This window comes from Tauraco erythrolophus, chromosome 13, assembly GCF_009769465.1.
Source record: "Tauraco erythrolophus isolate bTauEry1 chromosome 13, bTauEry1.pri, whole genome shotgun sequence".
NCBI lineage: Eukaryota > Metazoa > Chordata > Aves > Musophagiformes > Musophagidae > Tauraco > Tauraco erythrolophus.
In genome coordinates this window covers 20,700,312-20,725,073 of record NC_141477.1, presented here as the reverse complement: position 1 = coordinate 20,725,073, position 24,762 = coordinate 20,700,312, and the positions used below count along the sequence as shown (strand labels likewise).

At 42.1% G+C, this 24,762-nt stretch overlaps 1 protein-coding gene across 2 annotated transcripts in view; it reads left to right on the top strand.

Moving 5' to 3' along the window:
* CAPN6 (calpain 6) overlaps positions 1-24,762 on the top strand; it is a 56,354-nt gene that overhangs the window by 5,895 nt on the left and 25,697 nt on the right. The gene's annotated exons all lie outside the window — the stretch shown is intronic.

The following is a 24,762-nucleotide window of genomic DNA, read 5'->3' as shown; positions in this document are numbered from 1 at the left end:
CTGATCCTACAGAATGAGAGACTTACCGTGTGCTTTCCTGGTTTCCCTGCTTGACCCTCTGTTTTATAAGCCCTGGTTTTGCTTTCGTCTGCATCTTCTCTTATGAAAGGCTGATGATTGTACCCTTATGCTCTGGAAAGACAGAGGGTTTTTTGGTTTTGTTTTGGGTTTTTTTCAGAAAGACAGCTCAGAAAAACACTGTGTGACAATACTGCTGAACTGCTTCCTAAGAAACCCCTCCTGTGTCCCAGGCCACAGGAGGGACCGCTGCCATGTTTGATTAAATCCCCATTAACTCACTGGTGCCAAAGTGGAGAATGGCATACTCATGCCCCACGTTCCCAGAAACGCTGCATGTCATGAGCCACGTTCTCCACTCTTCTCACCAATTCTCCAACACTTTCAGGGGTGATTATCACCATGCAAGTGAAAAGGATGAGGAAATAAGGTGCTGTGTTCTGGAATGATACAGCAATGGGAATGAACGGAACAAGTGTCTCTCCAGTTCCCATCTGGGGAGTGTGGAATGAGCGGCGTGGTGGCTTATCCAGGATAGTGTGAGGGACTCGGGTGCTGGAGAAGTCAGGAGCTCTGACTTCTGCACCTGCATGTGTTTCTTGAAAGTAGCACCAGCTCTTGTTTACTTCTGACTGGTGGAAAATGATCAGTTGTCTCTGGAGCTAAAACATCCTCATATTTGCAAGTGCTGATTTGAACCGTGGAAACCTCCCCTGCCTCTCTATCTATCTTAGAAGATTTTGTCCTTCTTTGGAAGGCAGAGGAGGCTCGGGACATGCCTGCCTGGGCACTTAGCCTGGGTTAGCTTTACATATTTTGCATTAATGTTCTTTTTTGTGTTCTCAGTCACAGGATTTGTGGTCACAGTAAGCAGAATGCTTAATAGTATCTCAGTCCTCGTAAATTCTGTGGAATGAGGGTCATGAAAGACTTGGCTGTCAGGTGTAAGCACAGCCGGGTTAAATGCCCCCCAGAGATAATGCAGGGCTTTGTCATTGGATTCCTCCGTCTCTTCTGTCGTTGCATTGCTGCAGTCTAACCCTGTTTTCCAGTTTGACTGTGCACAAGACCAGAGACATCTGCTTACATTTGGGATTATGTGTCAGAGTGCAGTAATGCACGCAGGAGGGGCACTGGACAGGGAGCTGTCCTGGCACCACGTCTGGATTTGAGTGGTTGCCTGACAGTGCACTGCAGGAACAGTTTCAGGGCATGGCGTGGAGTGACAGCTCGTGAGCCCCTGGGAGATCTGCCAGGATGGAGCTTGGGGATAATCCAGAGCTGGAGGACAGTGGAGTTTAAAGGGGAATACCATGAACTGGCATGACAAAGTGATGTGAACCCTTAGCAGTACAGTGTAGTTACGTTGCTGCCTTCTGTGTGACAAACTGTAACGGCCCCTGTGGATAGTGACACTTCTCTGGTTTCCCAGATTCCCTCCCCACACCCCCAGCTCCCTTCTGGAGCATAGCTCTTGATTTTATGATCACTTTTTCTGATCCGAACGTGCTTTTTTCTCCCTTCAGTCTCCTTTTTCCAGTTAAAAATATGGGGCAACACCAGTGCTCTTGCTTAATCAGAACAGAGGTCCCTCCCCACCTCCAACCCCTGTTGCCCCTCAGGCTTTGCAGGATCTGATTATTGTTCTTCTGTGAAAATATGACTTATTCTGCAAAGGCTGCTGATGTCCTGAAACAGCTGAAGTTTTGGGTTTTGTTTCCCTATCTGTGCCCAGAATTGTCCATGTTTCTGTGTTGTTGGTGGTTATTGACTCTTGATGAAGTGCAGATGAACGCGAGTTGCAAAGCTCTGTGTGCTGTGACATTTGTGTTTGTACTTGAAATACTGGCACATGTGGAATGTGTCTGTATCTGAGAGGTGAGGAAGTGTGTTCCCAAGTGTAGTGGTGAGCCTCTGCTGAGCTTTGAGGGGCCTCACAAATCCTTTTATGTGCCTCAAACGTACGAAAGCACTGATGGGAATACAAAGGTGGTTTCAGGTTGTAGGGTGCGTGAACCACGCACCAGCACACACTTGCAGCTTGCTTATTTGTTTTGCTTCTCTGGAATGTGTTTGTAGGAAAAAAGGACTGTGAAAGAATTGTCCTTGCACAATAATGAAATAAATCTTAACTGACTGCTTCTTCCTTTTGCATGTCACATCCTAGATCATAACACCATGGATGCTGTCCTCTGCAGACAGACCAAGTGAGGCTGAGGTACCAACATTAAGCTTCACTGGGTGACTTTCAGACATTGCACTCCATTAGGAGCCATTGTATGCAGCTCCTAGAGGATTATAGGACTTCCTAGATTACACTATTTATCATTGTACCAGGCACTTTTGTATGCTGTAATTAGCTGTGATTACACCAGCGCGGTAGCGGGGAGGCTGTTTGCCATTGTTACGAATAGCTTCGCTTGCCATTAAAAGCAGATTCAGCTTGTGATCTTGAGCTCCAGCTTGTTCTTGGCTATGGAAATGATTAAGTCAGATGTTTCTTTGCTAAACATACATGTGTGCATGTACAGAGGGAAGGGTTGGAATGCCCTTCAATGTCTATGGAAGAGAATAAGCCTTGCAGTCTCAAAAAAGGTATAAAAGGTCACAGGCAAAGCATGGTCTGACCTAAGTTTAAACCTTCACCTTAAAGAAATGAAAAGCTAAACTCTGGGAAGCTGTCTGCCCTGGGAGATAATCAGAGAGGTTGATGAGAAGGTTTCTGTACATGTTAATCTTGTTTTCTATGTTAAAATTGTGGAGGCAGAGAGAAGACCATGTAGTCCTCTAGATATGATGCAACCTTCTGTTAGTATGGAGGAGATGGGTGAGGGGACAACAACTGGTAGACAGGAAACCAATAGAAAAAAAAAATTTTTGAATGATGGTGCATTATCTTTTCTTTCTTCATTAGCTGTGTACACGATGAACTGTGTACCTCCCGCAAACGAAGTCTAGCGCTGCTGAACGTTTTATTTGATAAAGTGTTACAGCATCCTCAGTGCTTGATTATACTGAGCTTGGCTGCAGCCATCTGTCACTCATGCAGGTGTCGATCTGCAGAGGAGAAGTAGCTGCTTGCCAAGGGCTGGCTGCCATATCCCCCGCGCTGGAAGTAAGGACAGGCTGCTCCTGGGGAGGAAGGCGTTAAATCCATCCCAGCTGTAGGAGCTCAGATGTTGGCACAGCTCCCAAAGATGCATGTGGCAACACAAAAGCATGCTCTTCGCACCCGTTGCCCTAGCAACTGCACATTCAAACGGCAGGGATTGGCAGTCGGATCCGGCAGAAGATGATGCAGTTGCAATTAAGTCGAATTGTCTTCAGGTTGTTAGATTTAATTTTGAGCTGGCGGGAGAAAGGGTGGGTTGATGGGTGAACATTAGTGATTTAACAATGAACTGCCACCCATTTGAGATCCTGGTGTAGGTAGGACTTCATCATACTCTGTGTTTCTTGAAGGTTAACTTAGTGCTGGCACTTGGCTTCTGAACCTTGGGTTTTTTTGGAGAGACTAAAAATTCTGCCTCAAGAGCTTTGTTTAGTGAATGTAGGTTTAGTGGAGTTAGCAATCTTCCATACATCACTGTTCTTGCATCCTGGTGGTCCACAGACTGCAACAGTAGGGTTTACAAGGGCCCCATGGAATTGGGCTACTAGGAGGAGGTGTCCAAAAGTGGAAGGCAAAGTCTTTCAAATCCAGGTCAACACAAGTCTTATCCTTCCTGTATGGCTGTAATTCCAGATCAGCTGGATTCAGAATCTGCTTTCTTGTCTTTTTTTTTGATGAAATTGGTCGATTTGGATCATTTTCACCAGCAGTGGGAAATGTAATGTAATGTTCAACTGGAGTGGTTGCCACTTGGTTTTGACGGGGACTGCTGAGACCGAGGTGGTCAGCTATGATTTGGTGCATGACAGGTAGATGTGAATCCACTGAAACTGAAAACATTATAAGGCACTTAGCAGCACCCTGGCCTGTCTTCAGTGTATTGAGACAAAAGTTTCCCATGCTTTTGAAGCCCAGCAACACTTAATCAAAGGCAAGAACACTTGACCAAACATTGCTCAAAATGGTTCATGCAATTGGTTTTATTGACTGTCAGTGACAAGGCCATGATCTTGTCGCTAGTTGTGCTTCAGAAATTGTTTTCAAGCCAACAGAATGTTCGTGAGATATCTAGGCAGTAAAGCCCTCTATTCATGGGACTTAAGAGATGTGAATGGCCAGGTAAATATGAAGCACTAAAAACGTAAGAGAAATAGCATCAGGAAATACTGTCTTGGATGTTTTTTGCTGCTCCTTGAGAAAACATAAATACTAAACCATCTGCCTGTGTTTTGAAGGGGATGTCGAAATCTAAATGTTATGGAAATGTTAAGGATGGAGGTGGATCAAGCTTTTAGCATTTGATTTAGATATTAATCATTTCATCTACTGATTTGTACCTGAGGAAAATTTCAGTTTACGGATGTGAGAATATTTGAATGCTAAAGTCCAGGTACATTGTGCACACAGGACAGACTCGGTGAGATGCTGTGAAGGGTACGTTGATGTGCCTCTATGTACGCTCTTCCTTACGTGAGCACATCACGTTTAGGTTGGTTGACTGGGAGACTGAATACATGCAGTTGTAATGGTGGCTTCTGATATGGAATGAAAAGGGACCTGCTGAAATTTTTCAAGGAAGGTAAAATGTGAGCACAAGCAGACAAGCAACTCTCTCTCCAATCCACCATAGCCCACTGCGTGAGATCTTATGATCTAGCCCGTGTTGCATGGGATCTTGTGGACTAGATCTTCCTTTTGTTGCTTCTCATGCTTTTCACCAGCAAATTGAGCATTCATGGGAATTGTCTTGATGCCTGGAATATTGATTATAACGAGGTGGGAATATCTGGAATTCATGGCCATGCGTAATGTGGACGACAGAAACTTTACTGCTGAAAGTAATAGAAAAAAAATCTGCTCTGAATTTGTCTGTTGTTCCCACAACAATAAAGTTTTACCAAATTATATTAACGAGCTCTAAATTTAAAGGTGAGGCTTGCGAGGTATTGGAATGAGTCAATAACTTGGAAAAGTAGGCTGAGTGATCAGACATTGGCAGCTTCAAATTTACTGCCATGATTAGAGAGCATAGAGAAGATTAATGAGAAATAAACTGACCTTGATATAATTTTATTTTAATATTTAGTGTATTTTTAAAGAAGCTATTTAAATAAAATACCTCAAGGCTTGTATAATTATGTTGTAGAATAATATAGACTGTTTCTTGCGTAAGTGAAGAACAAAGTGAGTTATTACTTTATAATTCACTTTCCTGTCCTCTTATATTGTAAATGATAAGAGTGATAATAACCTAAATACAGTGATAAACCTAAATAACAGTGCTAATAACAGAAATACACGTATTATGGGCTGATCTGTAGAGATCAAAAAAGTAACTGGAATCCATTGGAACTGGAGTTCTCATTCTAGCAACCAGGAACATAAGTTCTTGTATAGAGAATCATAATAGAAGAACATTGTCATTATTACTGCTACCTAATATGATCCTGTAATAGTTTTAAAATTAATAATAGTCCTGGCTGTTCCAAGTAATTGGTCTTTTTGAGGAGCAAACACTTTTTGAAAAAAAGGAGGGGGGGAACGTGTTCTTTTGGGGGGGAATAATTCAGTTGAAGGAATTTTTAATATTTCTTTTTTTAATGTTGCAGTGTCCCCCCAAATACACTAATAAAAATGAAATGTTTCTTGAAATTTTTTTCTTGGAGGCAGGGAAACATTTTCTAGCTATAAAAGGACTTCCCCTGCTCATCTTCTAAGGTACTTGGAACAGCATGTCCTAATGGTGTCTGGCCAAGTAATTCCCTGAAAACATCATGGGCTTTGTTTTGTTTATTTCTTTCTCCCATTATTATTTTCTCCCAAGGTTTTGAGGTTTGGTTTGTTTGTTGTATTTTTTTTTTATCACTGAACGTGTTCTGAAAATGAAATGGCTTCTCCCTTTGCAATACACCTTCATGTATTCCCTCCCTCCCTGTCTGCTCTCTATCGCTGCTCTTCTCTCTTCCTCCTCATGTGACATTTCTTTGCTCATGTTATTTGCAGAAACGAAGGAAGCAAACTGTGCAGGCAAACCATCCAAACTGCTGCTGTTTGTGGTGGTGTAGCTGATGGTCTAGATGTTCTGAGGAGAGTCATGCAGGGCTTTTGCAGCCCTTTTCTTCTTGCCTCTGTGCTTCGGGACCTGTTTGTAGGACTCGATCAGCATCATTGCCTTGTGCAATAAGTAGGTCTGTTGTGGCGAGGGTACCAGAGCGTGCGTGTGTGTTTCTAGCTCTTCTTACAGTGGTTTGCTTTGAGTTTGAGGGAAAGGGGGGCTTCCCTGAGGAGGAAGGAGCTAAAAGACAGAATGAGTGTCATCCTTTTCAGGCTCAGACTGTCACCCAGAGTGCTCAGACTGGGTGTACATGACTTGCATCAAGATGCTGTTGCTTCTGTATCTGGGATGTGCCGTGTCCTGTTGTCTCAGAAATTAGGCAGATGGAGCTGGAAGCCAAAGTGAGTTAAGAGCAGAAGGGAAAGACCAGAAGCAATGTGATACCCTTTGGCAGCACCTTGGCAGATGAAGGTAGTGAGCTACATGCAGCTGTGTCATACCGTCCGTTGCCTTTAAATGGCTGAGAAATGGCAAAGATAGGTTTTTTGGGAGGTGTGTTTGTGTGTCTCACAACTGGGATGAGGGTTTTTTTTCCAACTGGATAGGAAAGGAGGAAACAAACACGAGCATTTTTGTTACATTAGCCATGTAAAACATGGTTGACAGCTCACAACATCTGAAAGCATCTTGGGGAAATAGGGAGACTCCAAAGGAGGCACCAAAGAGCATACAATTTTGTCTCCTGTATTTAAGAGATTAACATTATTATTCATCTGTTCGTTTTAGCTGATCTCTTATGGAGTCAACTCTTGTAGAGTGAAGGGAAGGTCCTTTGTTGCCAGAGTAGAAGAGACAGCTGCCACAAGATATCCCTTCTCAAGCACTTGAGGGCACATTATGTTGGTTGCAATAAAAGGAGAGTAGCCTGGATGGGACACCATCCTGAGTCGAAGTGCCAAGGCCATGACCGCTGTGCTGTTTTGGGTTCAACATGACACTGATCCTTTCACAGTGGCTGCGACATGCTCTGCTGCAAGTCCTGCTTCATCTTCCAGCAGGTGCTCTAATTGGAGTTCATTGTCAGAGGTTTGGGTTGGAAAATGTGTGTTGACTTTGTCTGCAGATTTGGCCTGTTATTATTCTGAAGTAACCTCTGTTACCAAAACATCAAAGTAATAATTAACAGGCTTTAAAAGTCTCTGCAAGTTTGCTGTGCATTGGACCCTGCGAGAATCCTGTTAACAGCAAATATTTTGTATTTGATTGCATTTTGCTAGAGGGAGGATTTTAAAGGTGAAGCAATATAAACTTCATATACAACTATAAATTTCGCCAATATAAACCCTCAGCAACCTGAAATCTTGGTTCACTTGCATTTCCACCTGTGACAACATCAACCCAATTTATTGTATAAATATGAAGTCTGTGTCACGGGCTGCAGGTGCCAGAGTCACTATTGCAGTAAGAAGTTTTGTGTCTGGTCCTACTGACTGTTAAGAACTGCAAGTGCTTCACACTCACAAGTCATCACCCGGAGCAGGCAGGCGTGGATGTACGTACACGGATGTACGTACACGGACATCTGACAGGGACTTGGGAAGCAGAGCAGTGCAGTGGGAAGAGGGATGAAGCAGTGCTTTGAACTTGCATTGTCGCACCAGGGCAAATCTGTGGCATTTTGAAGGCAGACAGAGATCCAGAATCTGTGCTGTAAAATTTGAGTGGTGTGAGCTTCATGAGGGGGATTTAAATTTTTTTATTTCTCATTGAGGTGACTCAGTATTTGTATGTACTAAGTGTAGCAATGGGAAAATATTAGTCTTCCAGATGGACAGTACAGCCATCTGCTTTTCTAGGAGATGGGTCCAAGAAGCATGGAGAATTTACTGGACAGAGCAATCACCAAATGCAAAGGGCTGTTGCAGATGTGTTGTTAAGTGCTTTCTTTCCCAATTGTTTTGTTCCCGTAGTGAGGAAGGAGCAAAGCTGTGTGTGGTGCCCTGAGGACTCCTCTCACACAGCCAAACAAACAAGTAGGGATCTCTCAACTCCCTTAATCCATTCCGGCAGTTATTGCTGGCAGTGGCTGGGATTCAAGTCTCAGAGGGGTAGGTACAGCTGTGTGACCCTCGTCCATGTCCCATTTTCCTAGAATCTGTTGTTCAAATCAAAGCTGAGGAGTTCAGTGTGCAGTGGCTCAGCCATGCTCTAGATAAGAAGCTCTGAAAACTTTACGGTACTTCGTTCAGATGGACTGTTTCTGTGTTTGAGAAGGTTCATCAGAAACAGGAACAGGAACTCTGCTTTGTTCTGTGCTTTTGTGTTTCTCCTCACCTTCTGCAGCAGACTGGTGATGCCCGACTCTGGCAGCACACTCAGCCCTGAAGAGACCTTGACTGTGCTTCTGGGTGTTAGGCAAATTGAAAAATGAAAACATAGGAGAACCAATTGCTCCAGAACTTTGGAGGAGAGGTCCTCACTTTTTCCAAGATGGGTGTTTAATTTAGGAAATGCTGTTGGGACTGAAACAGATACTGTTTTTTTCTCCTAAGGATGTTATTTTAGAAAGCATCCTTTTCTAAACAGTAGGAATTTATGAACTTATTTAATTCACTCTTGTTCCCATCAGTGATATAAGGTCATGCACCTCAATATGAATAACATATTTTGGGGAAGTGAAACCTTGGCCCCTTTGAAAGCCTTAGGATTTTCACTGTGGTCTGAGTTATCACCTTGCCTGTCCCCCAATGGGCTAAGTATGGAAGGCACCATGAAAACATTGTTTGGCATGTTTCCATCTTGTTTTCTGACTGGATAAAGCAATTCTCCCGGAATATTGTGCCCTTAATGTTTTCATCTGGGGAAGCTGTGACATGTTTCTTCTGGAATTGCCAAAACGTTCCAGAATGTAGCTGTTGCTCACCCTTATTTTATGAACTCCGTGATTTTGTTTTTATTTTGCCTGGAAAATCTTATTAAGATGGAGCTTACGCAGAAGAAGAGATGAGCAAGGAACTATAAAGCCTTCAGCCGTCAGCAAGTACCCCATGTCTAACGTCTCCGTTACAGTCTGGTGACTGAGCTGACCCAGTATGACGTGAACTTGATGGCTCAATCCCTTTTCTGGTGTCACTTCAGAAAATTCTTTGTTCTTAGTTGTGCCCTACTGTGTTGGCTGTGTCATGACACAGTGGCACCTTGCCAGCAGCCCTGCCCTCCCTGCCTCCAGAAAGCTTGCCGAAGAGCTGGGAGTTCAGTGGATGTCCCAATACACGACTGCATCCTTTCTCCTCCTTGTCTCACAGGTACTGGGGCAGTGTGAGGCATGGGTTCCCTTTTTTTTGTGGCAAGATCCTTCGATACGCCCACCCTTCAATGAGTGGTGCATGTATTTAAATATGATGGAGAGGCATATTTTGAAAGAGGCATCTTTCTCAACAGTATTGTTCACCCAAGTCTTCCAGGGATATAATTAGGAGCAAACATTTGTAAATGACATGTGTGCTTGCCAAGCAGACAGCTCTCCAGATGCCAGTATTTTGTTATCTTCTCTCTTGGCAGTTTTTCCAGTTTATATTTCCCTCCTTTAGATTGGATAGAGGCTTTCTTATGTTGTTGCGGTTGTTTCCTCTAAAGAAAAAATGTTCAAGGACCTCGATGTCACTTCTAGAACGTAAACAGTACAATTCCAAGGTTCTGAATGTTGTTGTAAAGTTTAAAATGTCAGGTTTTATTTAGTGTGTTCAATCGTCATTAGATGAAAATTGGTTTCTCAGACAGCTTCTATTTGTCCTGAGGCAGTGTGATGATGGTAAGAATGACATGGTAAAATTTATTTTGAGCCTGTTAAAACAAAAAGCCCAAGGATTCCGTCCTCAGCTAGTTTAAGTCTTACAATAATTGTTAGTTCACTGATTTAATCTTCCTGAAGAATTAAATGTCTGGTTTCTCTGAAGGAAAAATTATAGCCCAAACATGCCAGTTGCAAAGGAAATTAAGGTACTGTTCTGTCAACGCTCTTCCCCAAGAGTGGAAAGCATCCACATCCAAAAAATGCTTTGTATGTTAAGAGCTTTATGCTTTTCTCATTTTATTTCCATATTTAAGAGGGTATTTGAGATGAGTAAAGTCCTGGAATTGAAGATTTTGTAAGCCGTTATGTCTTAGATTTGCAAAATAATTTGTTTTAATTTCATGCTGTTTCCCTGTGATTTAAATGTATATTTCCTTCAAGATTAATTAAATTTAAAAGTTAAATAAACAATGTATGTTTTCCTGGTTGAAAAGAAGCTTTTAAAAATCCTTCACAGTGGAAAGAACCTTTTAGAACTGCACTCTTGCCTGTGTGTGGCATTGTTTCTAACTTGATTGTAAAGGCTAAAATGTTTTGAATTTGCATCTTTTCAAGTTTGCAGGAAGTAAAACATTTTTTCTCAGTTCCAAGCTCAATTAACTGAAACATGTCGTAGTGTAGGAGTCAGGATCTGAACTTTGGCCGGTGTTGCTGCTGTCAGAAACCATCTTGGCATACTCATGTGCATCAGGAAATGGAATCTCTGTGCTTGGAGATATTCAAAAGCCGTCTGGGCATTGCCCTGGGCAGCCTGCTCTAGGTGACCCTGCCTGAGCAGGGGGACTGGACAAGGTGACTTCCAGAGGTCCCTTCTAACCTCAGCCATGGGAGGGGAGAGTTGGGCCATGGGGGATGTCAGTGCAGAGTCTAATGAGCGTGGAGTTAGTAGGGGGTCTGGGACTCCCTTGGGTTGGATAATGAGTGTCCATGCAGTTCTCTTTCTTTCATCTCAGTTTTCACATTTTGAGGCCAATTGGTCTCGTGTGTGCAGTCATCCATGTGCATCATGTATGTATATATACATACATCTATACATGCTCTTTGGGTTGGGAAGGCAGGGGCTACTTCTTGCCTTCACTACTCAAGTGCAGAATACCTTTAGTCTCTTTAGAGGCTCACAGAATCCTGAAAAATTCACTCCCTGACTCCCATATCTATCTGTTTCATCAGAAATAATGAAACATACAGCTTTATGCAGATGCGTATTTGATTGGCTGCAACATTTTGGGTAGAAAACTGGCCCTGGAGAAGAGCAGAGCTGGCCTCGTTAACTAAAAAGGCTTTCGGGACTGGGACTGATAAAGAGTGTCTGTGCTGTATAAAGCTCATTGAGATCTGATTTTTGCTTGGAGACAGCATATTCTAGTCTGATACAGTGAATAAATATATTTTTTTTTCCCTAAGACTGTACCAAACCTTCAGTCCTGTGATGGTGAGCAAAAAAACTAAAACTCGTTTAGCAATGATCCAGCTGTGGCTGAGCTTTGGTCTGCAAGTTTAGAGTTTTATTGCTGCTTCAGGCTTACCATAGGTACAAGCACTTGTGGGATTGATGAAGGACATGAATGTAGGGCTTTGCTCTCCCGTGGTCACTAGGATAACCCTATAGATAATTGGATCCATTTGCAAAGACTTTGTGTAGAGCATATCTTGCTGTAGTTTTTGTGCATGGTCACGGTTGTCCATTTTCTCCTCCCTTCAGATAAGGGACATTTAAGCCTTGGGCAGCTGATTTTCCTCCCTGAATGGAGATGTGAATCCGGTACCATTCTCTGGCCTTTCCTCTCTTCCCTCTCACACACCGACTCTGCTTCTATCAGAAGTGATAGTTGTCTAAAAGCTGCTTTCACATTTGGGCACATGATCTAATTGGTAAAACAGCTAACATCTGGACTATAAGAGGAATCATTCAAATTTAATCCAGACATTTCAAATTTTATCCAACCATGGCATGTCTCATTCCTGGTCTTAGTGAGCTTTCTCTGTTCCTAAAAGCATGATGAATCTCTCGTGAACAAAACCAAGGCAGTATCTGTCTATGGATAGAGGTGGATTGAGGGGCCTTGCACCTCTGCTTGCACAAAGTAACATCACCCCTTGACTTAGCTAAAGTGATGGCGATTTACAGCTGAGAACCTGGCCTGCGTCTCTGCGTTTGAACAGAGTGAAAACGATAGACACTAAGAGGGATAGTGTGCTTGGAAGAGACAGGGACACCATGCTAAGTTACTTCTGCAGACATTCCAAAGCCTGCAAAAAAATTAAAAATAAAAATCTCCTCTAGTGAACATAATGGCTGCACTGTAAATACTTAAATTGTAAGACAAGAAAAAAAAAACAAACACATTGGCAAACCTCAACATTATTAGAAACAGGCCCTTCTCTTTGCCTTTTGAGAGTTCAGATATGTTTCCTTAGGTTTTCCACTAACTCTACTTTGACTGTTAGACCCCGGTTGAATAAAATAATTAATGTGATTGATAGTGTGAGGGTGGGGTTAAAAGGTGACTCATGATTTTCTCTTGGAAGTGGTCCGTGTGTTGAGCACTAGCGGAGAGGTTACTGCAGACACAAATGAGCCAGAATGATTTCCATGTCCCCGATGGGGTTTAGAGTTCCAGCTGGCTGATACGATTTTCCTGGTACATCATAAAGAAATTAAACCTGGCAGGAGAGGAGCAGTGCTGGAACTGGAGAGGTTTTCCAGCATTTAGAGGTGGAGCACTGTGCTCTAAGACTAGCTGGAATTTGATGTCTAGTCAAGTTCATGTTCGAGTTATCAACGCCTCTCAAACTTCTCTTCCTGGGAGACAAGCAGACTGTTCCTCACAATAGAAGACCTTGGGAGTTGTCTGCCTTCTCAGATGATGGGGGGCTTGAAGTTCCCACAGCAATTCCTAAATGTTCATAGAGAATCTCCATCTTTAAAGAAAATTTTGTGGTGCTTTGAACATGTCGTAAGAGGAACTAGAAGTCTGGATCCCTTCTGTTTTACTCAGAATGTAACTTCAAATCTATAACTGCAAATCAAATAGCTTGTGCTCCCTGGAAAAGTGTTGTGAGACTGGCCACTGGGAATATTTCTGTGGCTGGTAGTAGTCATTGCAAAGAATAAGTGTCAGCTTACTGGGACTGCAGGATTTCTAAACAGGTAAATTGTGAGGGTAATTTCTCAGTGATGGCACTGACTCATTTGTTGGCCATCACTGACCTTTGCTGAATTCCTGCCAACCTGGTGATTTGCTAAATGGACAATTCTACAGAACCTGTCTTTTCTTTTATGTCTATATGATCCTCTTCTTGGAGACAAGGAATCCCCTGTGATCCTTAATAATGTACTATCCGTTCTGATACGCACCCTGATCTTTGTGCTACATTTGAACTGATGAAGGTTCAGGTCTGTTAGCAGGGAATTTTGTGATAAAATGATTCTGGGTCTTCTTTTTGCTGGATTGTCTTTCTCTGTTTTCTTCATTTGAATAACGTCTTTGGTTTAGGCTGGCATCAGGCAGGTGTAATGTTAGTGTTTAACAAAGGAATTTGTCTGAAATGCAGTAGTGAATTCAAATCAGTATATCCATATCACATTGGGAAAACCAAAAACAAGCTTGATAAATGCAGTGGAAGTGCTACGTAAAGAAACAATATGATAGAAATAAGAAAAAAAAAAGTTTCTCATTACATCTTTCCAAGCAGGAGGTCTCTTAAGCCTCTAAACCATTGAAACCTAGAAATGAAACTGGGATAAAATCATGACCCAGTAAACATTCTGACTGTGCTCTGGCAGGCTGACTCCTCCCAAGGAGCCAAAGGCTTTTGTCTGTGTATCTGTCTGACTGATCTGCTCTAGTCTTTGTTTTGGGTTGAAACAGGAGAAAATCCTGGATCATGACAGGGAAAACCTTGACAGTGATCGTGAGGTTGGAGTCACTTGCGTTTGACATCAAAGTGAGTAGAGGTACCTCCCAGACGGAACGAGGCAGGAGGAAAGGGTATCTCCAGCCTTGACGTGAAGTAGCCAGGTAATTTTGGTCATATTTAGGGGATGCTCTGAAATCTGCAAGACTGACTACTGTCCATGGAGAGCATTGAGCTGTTAGCAGCTTGCCATCAGGCTCTTTGTTCCTTTTGGCCCTTTTTTGCCCCCCAAGAGGAAGCACAATTACAGTTACGTTGTCTCCAAGTCTATGTCTGTACCCCTCTTCCCCCAGCAATACTTTATTATAGACCAGTTTCAACCCAGTTTAGTAAATGGGTAGATGTTTTGGTGAAGCTACACGTGCCATGAAAACAGGCAGTTGAGTAGGAGCAGGATACCCTGGGAAAAGGCTTCTCTTTTATTAGATATCAGAGTACCCACAAGAGAGGGACACACCAGAAGGCAAGCTTCCCAAACAGATCTGTGAGGTATGGAAGTAGTTTTCTTCCTGATTCCTTCTGAAACGTGTTGAGTTGATAACAGAATGTGGGGAAGAAAAGCAAATGTGAGAACATAATGAAAGAGGCAGAAGTAGAAAGGAGGGTGCCTGGTTAGAGTGTGGATTAGAGTGAATTCGTGGATATGGTGGCAATACTGGCCATCACTTGGCATCATCAGCTGCAGAGATGACATGTTAGTGGCACAGTTACCCTCAAAAAGTTTACCCGCTAGCACGTAATACGATTCCTTAAATTTCAAAAACTTCCGGAAGTTTTGACGTAATTAGAAGGAAAGGGGCTTATCCAAATAGGTTTTACTTCTTTCAGTCCTCCAACAGCGATCTATCCTAGGCAAAATAGAGCTAACCTACATGGAGGGAAAAGTGTGTGCTTGGTTGCCTGGCAGGGTTGACAGCTGGGACTTTGCTCAAGTATCTTATTTTGGAAATCACTGCTCTGAGTTTTTCAGTTTTATCACTCAAAACTGAAGAAACTTATGTGCTGATAACTTTATTGCTCAATAAATATCTTTCCAAGATAAGGTTTTAAAAGATGCTTTAGATATAGGATCTACTGTTTGTTTTCAAGATGCTTAAATAAAATTCTTTCTGGTAGTTTCTGTGAATTCGAGAGATGATCTGCAGATTTCGCTGCGTCATAAAAGAGCTTTTAGTATTTAGAAGTAAAACAAAGGCTGCTGTGTTATTTTGGATGCAGCATCTTTTTTACAGCTCAGAATTTGAACTCTTAGGCAAGCAGTGAGATTCCTTAAAATGAGAAGGTGGTTGGTAGTTCGGACTGTCAAACAGGCATCACATATTTTGGGTTCTGTCTCCCCACTGGTCTATTTGTTTTGTTCCTTAGCAACATTTTCTGTATTCCTCCCTTTGGCTGCGAGTGGCAACGCAAGTGGCCGTTCTGACCGCTCTGATGGGTGCTGGTGTTCATCCTCGCTGCCCTGACGTTTGCTAGCACCTAGGCAGCACCGGTGTCACTCCTGGCTGCAGCTCACACCCAGTCTGGGCAGTGAACGGAAGGAGTGAGCTGTACTTGAGCAATATACACTGCTCTTCTGAGCAATGAATGGAAGGAAGAGCCTGAGGGGAAGGCTTTTTTCTAGAGCTTGTAGATGAGTGATCCAATAAAGTTCTGATGGCGTGAAAGCATGGTGGTTCTCTGCAAGGTATTGGGCATATCTCTGTGTTACTAAAAGACAACACTCCCAGTTTTACTTTGTCTTAGGCTGATCTTTGCCAGAAAGGATGTCCAGACTGGAATTTAAGAGTCCTATTCATGTCCTGTTGGAACTGGGAGACTCCATTGACTCTGACTTATGTAGGCTCGGAAAAGTTGGGTTGTGCTGGCTAGTACAAAATTTCTATTTTAAAAAAAATATGATTTCAAAATCCAAAATTTGGTATATTTCAAGTCATCTAATAGTTTAAGAAGCTTGTGTCTTATGATCAGAATTTTATATAAAAGTTTATAGCTCCTTCTTTTATGTTATGAAGCAAACATCTAGTCCAGAATGGTGTGGCATATATCACAATTCCACAAGTGTATCTGGGACATTACAATGGCTACTCCATGCACTGTTATCCTGGCATTAAAATTTTTTTACCTTAAGCAGATAAGTGGGGGAGAGCAGCTCAAGGTGTTGTATGAAAAAGATGAGGAGACTGGGAGAAAAGGATAAAGGATTTTTATCTTCAAGAAAATGACTGAGAAATGCTACAATTAGTAGTTACTGGAATCTAGGCTGAAACCAAACGCTGCTGGGAAAGGGATGAAGAAAGGAGGAACTTGTTACTAAAGATGTTTATGCTCTTTAATGTTGTGATTTAGGCTTATGCTTTTTAATTTTTAAAGTCTGTGTATTGCCATTGGACAAGGAAGAAATATCCCTTTTCAAGTAAAACAAATCACCACCAGCTTAATCTGAATTTTGACTCCAGACATTTCTTAGATGACCTGACTTTGTTTTTGCCATACAATGCCCAACGTAATAACAAAAAACATTCACTATGTAATAACAACAAAAAAAAAAACAACCCAAGGATGACTTTGCTGAAGTGTTGCTACCCAACACTCTTTTGTAAACAGCATATTCCCTTCCTCATAAAAGGCCATGATGAAGAATTCAGTCTGCATCAGTTACCAGCCCCTTGAGACACAGCATAAGGTCAGACTGGACAAGCCTAGAAAGGTCATGGCCACTGAGCCAAAATGATGCTTATTATCAGGCAAAGAAAAAGAGCTGCCTCCCGAGCCAGGGCTGAACGGTCAGGCGGACAGACCTGGGAATTGTTTATTCCACACTGGTCCAGTGCTGAATATTTCAGTGTTACGAAAAAATATGTGACATTTTCCAACCTCCTTTTCGTGTTGTTTTTATTTCCCATCTTAGGAAACCAGTTCAAGAATTTGATTGAAAAACATGTTTTGAGGAAGCGCTAAAAAAACATAGCTAAATGGTGGGTGGCCTTTTAGTCTGATGAACCGTGAGGGGACTTATAGCCCGTGTCTGGCCTCAGCTGCGTCAGTGCGTGCCTGGAATGGTGTTGGGGAGTCACTCTAAACTGACTGTCCTTGAACTTGGCCATCCTTCTGTTACTTGCATTTAATGCAAAGACATTTCCACTGCTTTCAGTGGTTGCTCTTTGCAGAAGCAGACTTAGGCTGGCTTATGCCACCTGTTTCTCCGAAGAACTGTATATCCAGTTTTTCTTGAAAATGCCCTCAATTGCTTTCCTTTCCACTGGAGAAAAAAGGCCAACTGGTCTGTGAAGCCTGGGCTGGTGGCAGCCCCTTTGCAGCAGCTGCAGCTTGCTAAGTAGCGCTCCCAAAAAAGCGGTTACTGACTGCAGACTGACCGCATAGCTCACGTGCAACGAGTCTGACTTACCCGGAACCCTTCCCCATATACTGCATATCCTCTTGCTGTCATACACGTGGCAATCTCTAATCATGACTTTGAACTCATGTATGATTGACTGTATTAAATACTAAGGAGCAGATTTGTGATGTCCTTGTCCCTGAGGGTGGGCAGTTCATCCAACAAAAGCTCTTTTGATGTCTACGTTCAAAATAGGAAGTGTTAAATATCATCTAGCCTCAAGTAATGTATATAGTATATCTACCTGTTTCTCATGGAGCATCACCATCTCAAAATCACAGTAATTTCTTGTAAAAGCATTTTGCAAGAAAACTTTGGGTTAGCAGCCCTAAAATGGTGACTTTTCTGATGGAAAACAATTACTTTTTGAAAGAAATTTAAATGTATAAATTGTTAGCCAATGAAAGCAATGCTTTGATTAAATTATTCTCTCCAAATTATGTCACAGTTGTAGTAGCTTTGGAACAGCAGAGAATGAAGTTCCATAGAGGTTGGAATTGCCAATGAGCGAGATGTGGAGGAAACAAGACACTGTAGAAAAGGTGGCAGCATTAACCAACCAAAAGTGGTCTCTGGCTTCCCAGCATCTGTGTTCACTAAACCAACAATAATCTTTGGGAGATTTTAACTGCAGATCACCAGTTAATACTTTTTAAAATTTCAGATAAAATAACTGTATTCTAGGTTTTAACCTGTGCTGCTTTGGATGCATTTCCTGTAACTAGCTGGACCTGCTTTTGTGATGTGTACTACTGGGTTTGTTTGATGAGATCCTCACCAAAGACACAAAGGAAAACATTTTGTGTAGCAACTGTTTGAAAGTTATGGGCCCGTTCTGATCTATTACCTTGATTTATGTGATCAATAGAGAGGTGGGCCTCTCTCCAGTGTTAGCACACCATGAGAGAGAGGTGGCAAGGTAATGACTGTAAACTGCCCTTTGAAAGAACTTGTGTTCTGGTTACAGGGGAGTTTAGAGACCTAGCTGAGAGAACATGACCGTTCCCTGAGATGAATCCAGTCCTGAGAATGGCATCTCTGATTGCTGCTCATGAGGAAAAGTAACACAAATTGTAATCCTGAATTTGAGAAGTGAAGAGGTGCTAGGGGAAAAAGGCAGGAGGCAAGGGCTGTTTTCTGATAAGTTCAGTGAGAAAACAAAAATGTTATCCTCAAACAAGGCAGCTTTTCTCTAAAAAAAAAAAAAAAAAAGTGTTGTGAATGCTGCAGTTCTGTAGAATGTCGATCTAAAGCATCACAAAGTGAGATAACGCAGCAAGAGGTGGTATGATATACTTTTAAGAGGGTCCTGGGAGAACAGATATTCCTTCATCGTAGTCTTGAGTGATTTCTGGGATGAGGTAGCAGAGGACTCTCAAAGCTTCAGTAAACACTTTTTTAGTGAAGTTCAGGAAAAGGTCAACCCTACGGCACATCGTTTGTACCCTTCCCAGCAACTGTCAGCATTCCGGATGAGAGCAGCTCTAGCGCGCCAAGGGTCAGGTGAAATCTGGAGGCAGCCAAGATACACGCTACATTGCCCAGTGTTTGGGGTTTTTTCTTCCAAAACATTGATTCAGATCCTCCCCAAATACACATGTCCCAGAGGCCAGACGAGGCTGAAACCCATGGCCTTCCCTGAATATTAGTCACTACTAGCCCCAAACTGAAAATGGAAAAAAAAGAACACTATAAAAATGTCTGTAATGCATTTGGTTTTGTAACAAGATTTATTGAAGAGAGAGGAGGGGGAAGAAGCATTTCTCAATCCTCACAAAACTGAGTTTTCCTTTACACAGGCTGGAGCAAACTGGCACGCTCTTCCCCTTGCCTACGTACAGTTGGGTTGCCTTTTTAAGCAGAATTGGGCATTATCTTGCTTTCAAGAGCTGATGTTGTTGGACAATGGGCATGAAGTTTACAGAGGAATTAGACATCAGGGTGTGCAGTCAGAAACCTGAGGGCTAAATCTTCCTTTTGCTGATCTACATGGCGTAACAGCACTAATGATAAAGCCACTTCCTGACTCAGCAAGGGCTGTTTCAGTCGGGGTCATCTCTAACCCTGGTTTTCTTTTGATGGAGGTTTCTCCGAGAACTATCCTCTGAGGGGTTAGAGCTATACCACAGGGCAGGACTGTAACTTAAGACATCTCTTTTTTTCACTCCATAGGCATTTTTTTTTCAGGCATAATAAGGTTGCAAAAGGCTTTTTGTATGCATTGAGGTATCGAGCACAGTTGGACTCAGTTATTTTTCTTCCTAGGGCTAACTGCAATTCCCTTGGCAAGCAGCCTGATCTGGAGAGGGTTTCTGTAAACATGCCAGCACAGCTGGGATTTATTACAGGATAGACAATCTCTTCTACCTCTTCAGCTACAGGACCTCAAAATAAGTGCTGTCTTTGCTACCTTCCTTTAGATGAGGTTGGTTCATAGTTAGCTGTAGCCAGAGCTGAATTTTTGCATCCATATTCAGAAAGAATTGCCTTTCCCCTTGCTTCCCTACACTGACCTCATTCTCTACAGGAGTTGACTCAGTATGATATGAGGACAGGAGAATAGACGAAAATGGAAAGAATTCTCAGCTTTGACATAATTCAAACTGCTTTAGAAAAAATTAAGGTAATGGTGTATTGGACTTGACTCTATCAGACTGATCTACTTAAGGAAAGTGCCTGTCTCCATAGGTCTTGCGTGCAAGCAAAGGTAGGTTATTTTTTATGTTAGGGCTGGGTTCTTTAAAAGGTGCTAGAGAAAGTAAGCTCTAAATACTACTGCATCCTTTGAAAATCTTAGTTGCACATATTATTATTTCTTTTTTTTCTTCTTCCCTTTCCCTGAATCTCTGTTTTTCTATCTAAGCCAGCTGACAGACCCTAATCCATTAAAAAATAATCTTTCCCTTTTCTCAGACATCAGAGATCTCTCATGATGCTTTACAGTGCAAGTTCAGTTAATGTCTGTGAAGACACATAGTGAATTACTTAACCCTTTGAATGTCTTCCTGTTTATAACCCATATTGCATATTTTTTAGTTCATGGATATTGGTAATACTTATGCCAAGAGACTCATCGTCAGAGCTAAAGGAAAGTTTTTCCTTTAGCTAAATTGTTCTAAGATTCAAAGTAGTCACAGCGACCTGAGGTTGGTGAATGTTAGGTAATCAGTTATCTTCTATACTCTTCTGTAGTGCTTCTAGTCTCAAATAAAACCCATTCTTTTCTTTTTTATTTATTTTTTTTTAAAATGTACAAACCGTTTCATAGCTTCAGTGAAATGGGTGTCTGTTGTCTCCCGTTGTTGGGAGACAATTGTCTCAATGTGACAATGGCTGACATTGTTCTGAAATTTCCTGATGAAGATATGTTTTAGCAAAGGAAAGTTAAGTTGCTGTCTTTCATATTTGTACTACAGTCCAAACATTTTTATATCTCAGTGAAATTCCTGACTGCAGTTTATCAGATCTAAGCAGACGACTGTTAGTCTGATGGTACAGATTGTGTTATAAAAATGTATTGTGTCACATACACTGGTATGGACCAGCTCGATTTCCTCCCAGCATATGTTGGGACAGATCTTGTGACTAAGGGACGAGCAGTAGATCTGATCTAGTTTGACTTTCATAAGACTTTGGCAATATCTGATACATCTCTTCAAAGTATGACAATTTGGATTGATTCAGACTTCTGTAATGGGGATGCATAGCTGATAAAATAAATGAGTTGGAACATGCTCAAGCTGGTTTTGTATCGGATGAGGCCTTCAAAAATCTCTCTTAGTCTGATGCTCTTGAGTATTTTCATTACTACTTGGATGAAGGGCTAGAAAAGCAGGTAACGGGAATGCTGTAGGACACTGGCTGGGATAGGATTGCAATCCAGTTGACGGGGTTGAAAATTCAAACTTCTCTTGATGTCTTGGGAAAACAGTGTGGAATAAATAGGGTGGAATTCAGCCTCACTTCACCAGTGCAACCAAGTACAGTGTTTTGGAATTAAGTGACTTCACGGCTCAGTTACGGAGAAAGAGTGACTAGGCAACAAGTCCATAGAATAGGATCAGAGGGTGGATCACAGTCTGAACACAAGTTAAATATGTGAAGTTCAAATGAAAAAGACAAGAAAATGGCACCCCAGCTTCGGTAAGCTCTGCTCAGCGCTGCTAAAGCCTCATTTGGAGCAGAGTGTCTGGATTTGGACACCACACTTCACCGGTGCCACAAAACATGAAGAACCAGTTATTAAGACTAGAGAAGAGAGACTTGTTAGAGGTTTGTAGGTTATATGAGGGGTTGCTGTGGAAAGGAAAGGTAAGTGACTCTTCTCTCCATTCACCGAAGTCTTGGGCTTGCAGAGCAGCCCAGCAAGGCACTTCTTTGCAGACCAGTGGAGGAAGCACATGAACTTTCCCTCATGGGCTGAGTTAAATGCAGGTTAGAGAAGCTTCAGACACAAGCATGTTAGGGATAGCCAGTTTGGACACTAGGGAAGTGTTGGGACTGACTAACCTGTCAAGGTCTCTCCCACTGTTATTTCCTGTGATCCCACACTGTTTCTCATCTCCAGATTGCTCAGTGTTCTCCCAGTCTGCTCGCTAACCAGTTCATTTACTTGCTCTGTTACAAAGAGATGAACCAATTAAAATCAGAAAAAGGTGTTTGTGAGCCACTTTATTTCTCACAGCATCAGTGGCTGAGTAACACTAAATGTCAGATATTTTGAGCCTACGCAGTGCAGCGAGGATAGGAGGTGACACAAATGGGTTTATGTCACACAAATGGAAGTCTGGTATGAAAATAAGAGCATCAGGGTTTTCAGCAGAACCATGAGCCCCTGTAACCTCTTACCTCACTCTCAGGCTCTGTACAGCCTAATTATAGTTCTGCAGATGGTGTTTATTTTGTTATGCCCATGCGTAAGGGGAGAACTGGGGAGAGCTGTGTGGATGGTGGAATGCTCCTTGTGGGCATAAATAATACAGCAACTGCTTTTATTGGTGATGTATCAGAAATAGTGTGGCTATTATATGTTAATGATGTATAATAAGACCCAGTAACCTCCTTTGAAGTTTTTCTTGGAAATGTGAAGATATTTCTCTTTTTTTTTTTTTACAGCACAGATGATGCAGGTTGATCCTGAGAAAAGAGATTAGAGTTAAACCACTATGTTTGCAAAGAAAGTAACTCTAGTGGAACTCAGGACTCAAGTGCTTAGGTTGCAAGGGAGAGAAGGCATCAGGTCTCCTGAAATGCCTGGGCCACATTTCATGTCAGTCTCTCTTCCTTGTAATTCCTCTGATGGTAGTTGGCTTGGTTCTCAACTATCCTAAATTATCACTGCTGGGACCATGATTGGAAAAGTGATTTTTTAATTTTTTTTTTTTTTTTTACATGCTTGGGGCAACCGAAAGTGTTTAAAGATCCTCACAAGGACTGCAGAATAATATATTTAAATAGCACTTTTCTAACTGTGTTGGGGGAATTGTGGGGCTTAGATAGCTGATTTAATCTCAAAAGTATTCCTCAAAATTTGCTGTACTGCATAAGTGGTGCAAAGCAAAAAGCTCAGAAGAGAACAAACAGCTGAAATTAGCTATAGCTTGCACCAGAGTATTGTGCATCTCATCTGAGCCACGCAGCGACAGTTATCACAGAAGCTGTTATAACACCTGTAATTAATGACAAGAGAAACAGAGCTAATGTCATTTTCTTGCGCTGTTCTTTGGTCTCAGCAGTCCAGGTCTCCTAGGCAGTTTAATAGGAAAGGGTTCATCGAGCAGGATCCTGAAGAATGTCATGACTGTGGTGGAAACAGGGAGGTGCAATTTCTAAGTTCTGCTGTTCCCTGTTTGCTTTGGACCCCAGTGGTCAGCAAACACTAATCTCATCCATGTGTTTGGCAGCTGACACATGCTGCTCTCTGTTTTTTCTCCGACGACTGTGTGAGATGCGAGACACTCTTCAATTAAAAAATGAGAGTTTAATGTGGTTATTTCTAGCAAAGCAAACCAAATAAGGTACTTGTAATACACGGTAGCACTTAATTTCTTTCAAAACCAATGAACGTTCTGCCTTCCTCTAGTGACAGAGAAGTTTGGACAATTTTAACCCTGAAGGCTCAATTTATCCCTCTTTATTACGATAATAAGATAACATTTTGAAAGGAAAAACAAACTAGAAATTATTAATGCCAGAGATGCATGGAAAGGGGATATGAAGCTTGAGTCTGCCCAAGCTGGCTTTGGAATGTGTGCTACTGCCGTGCAGTAAAGCTCCCTGATTTCATATCCCCTGCAACAGGCAACTGGGCTGACCTACGTCAGCTGAAGTGCCAGCCTGAAGTTCCTGTTACCATTCGGTATCGGAGCACCCAGGTAGATCGAATGAATCTGCCCATGATGCAAACGAATATCTTGTACATGATCAGTTTTCCTCACAGGCACCATTTTGTTACTCAGAATTTTATTAGGGTCTGTTAATAAACTTGGGAATTTCTCTAAGTGAAGACACATGTAAGAAATACTGACAGAAGAGCATCGTGTAATGATCAGTCGCTTGCTTCCCAAGAGGCACTTAAAATTTCTACCAATTGTTGTTTAATGAGAAAAGTCTTATGCCAAAAATATCATTTTCTTAAAGAAAACAGCAGCAGCTCCATGCATTACATCAGGCTGCCATCTGCTAAAGCAGCCCAGGAGAACGGGCTTTCAGCTCAGCACTGAGGTGGTTCTTTTCCCTGAAAATAAGTTCCGCTGGCACTGATTTGTCACAGTCCCATCGAAGGGAAGACTGAGAGGTTTTGATGTGCTCATGGTGTGGAGCCAGGCTTGGGTTGCAATCTTGGTATTTTGGGATCATCATCTGTAGTTTTGAAAGGGCAGTGAGAATCCATGAGGTAAGGAGCACAGGTCCTTATTCTGCTGCTGAAAACAAACTAGAAAGACTGCAGTAAATTTGGAGTCTCCTGCCATTCTGAGGTGAGAGGGAGTTATTTATTCTGCATTTCTAATGCCTGGATGTGAGATCATTTCCTTCCCACAGTGTTGAAATTTAGGGTTATTCCTATACTGTGAAAGAGCACAATTTCTTACCACTGTCTGCTTTTCCATCCTCTCAAACAGTCAGGAAAAGCAATGATTCACACGAGAGTGTCACGAGCAATCACTGGGTTGAAACCAGTAGGTTCCACATCAATTATGAGACAGTCCAATTACCTGTTTTCTGAAGTGTTGCTTGGGAGGTTCTCTCTGGGACTGTGAGAGAGAACAAATATCCATTCAGGAGAACACCACCTACCAAGGATTTCTTGGTAACAAACACACTACTGCTGCAAAACGTATCCCTGCAGCTTTTCCGTGTTCGGTGGTACTTGGAGGTGCTCCTTTCAATGCCTTGATCTGCAGGGTATC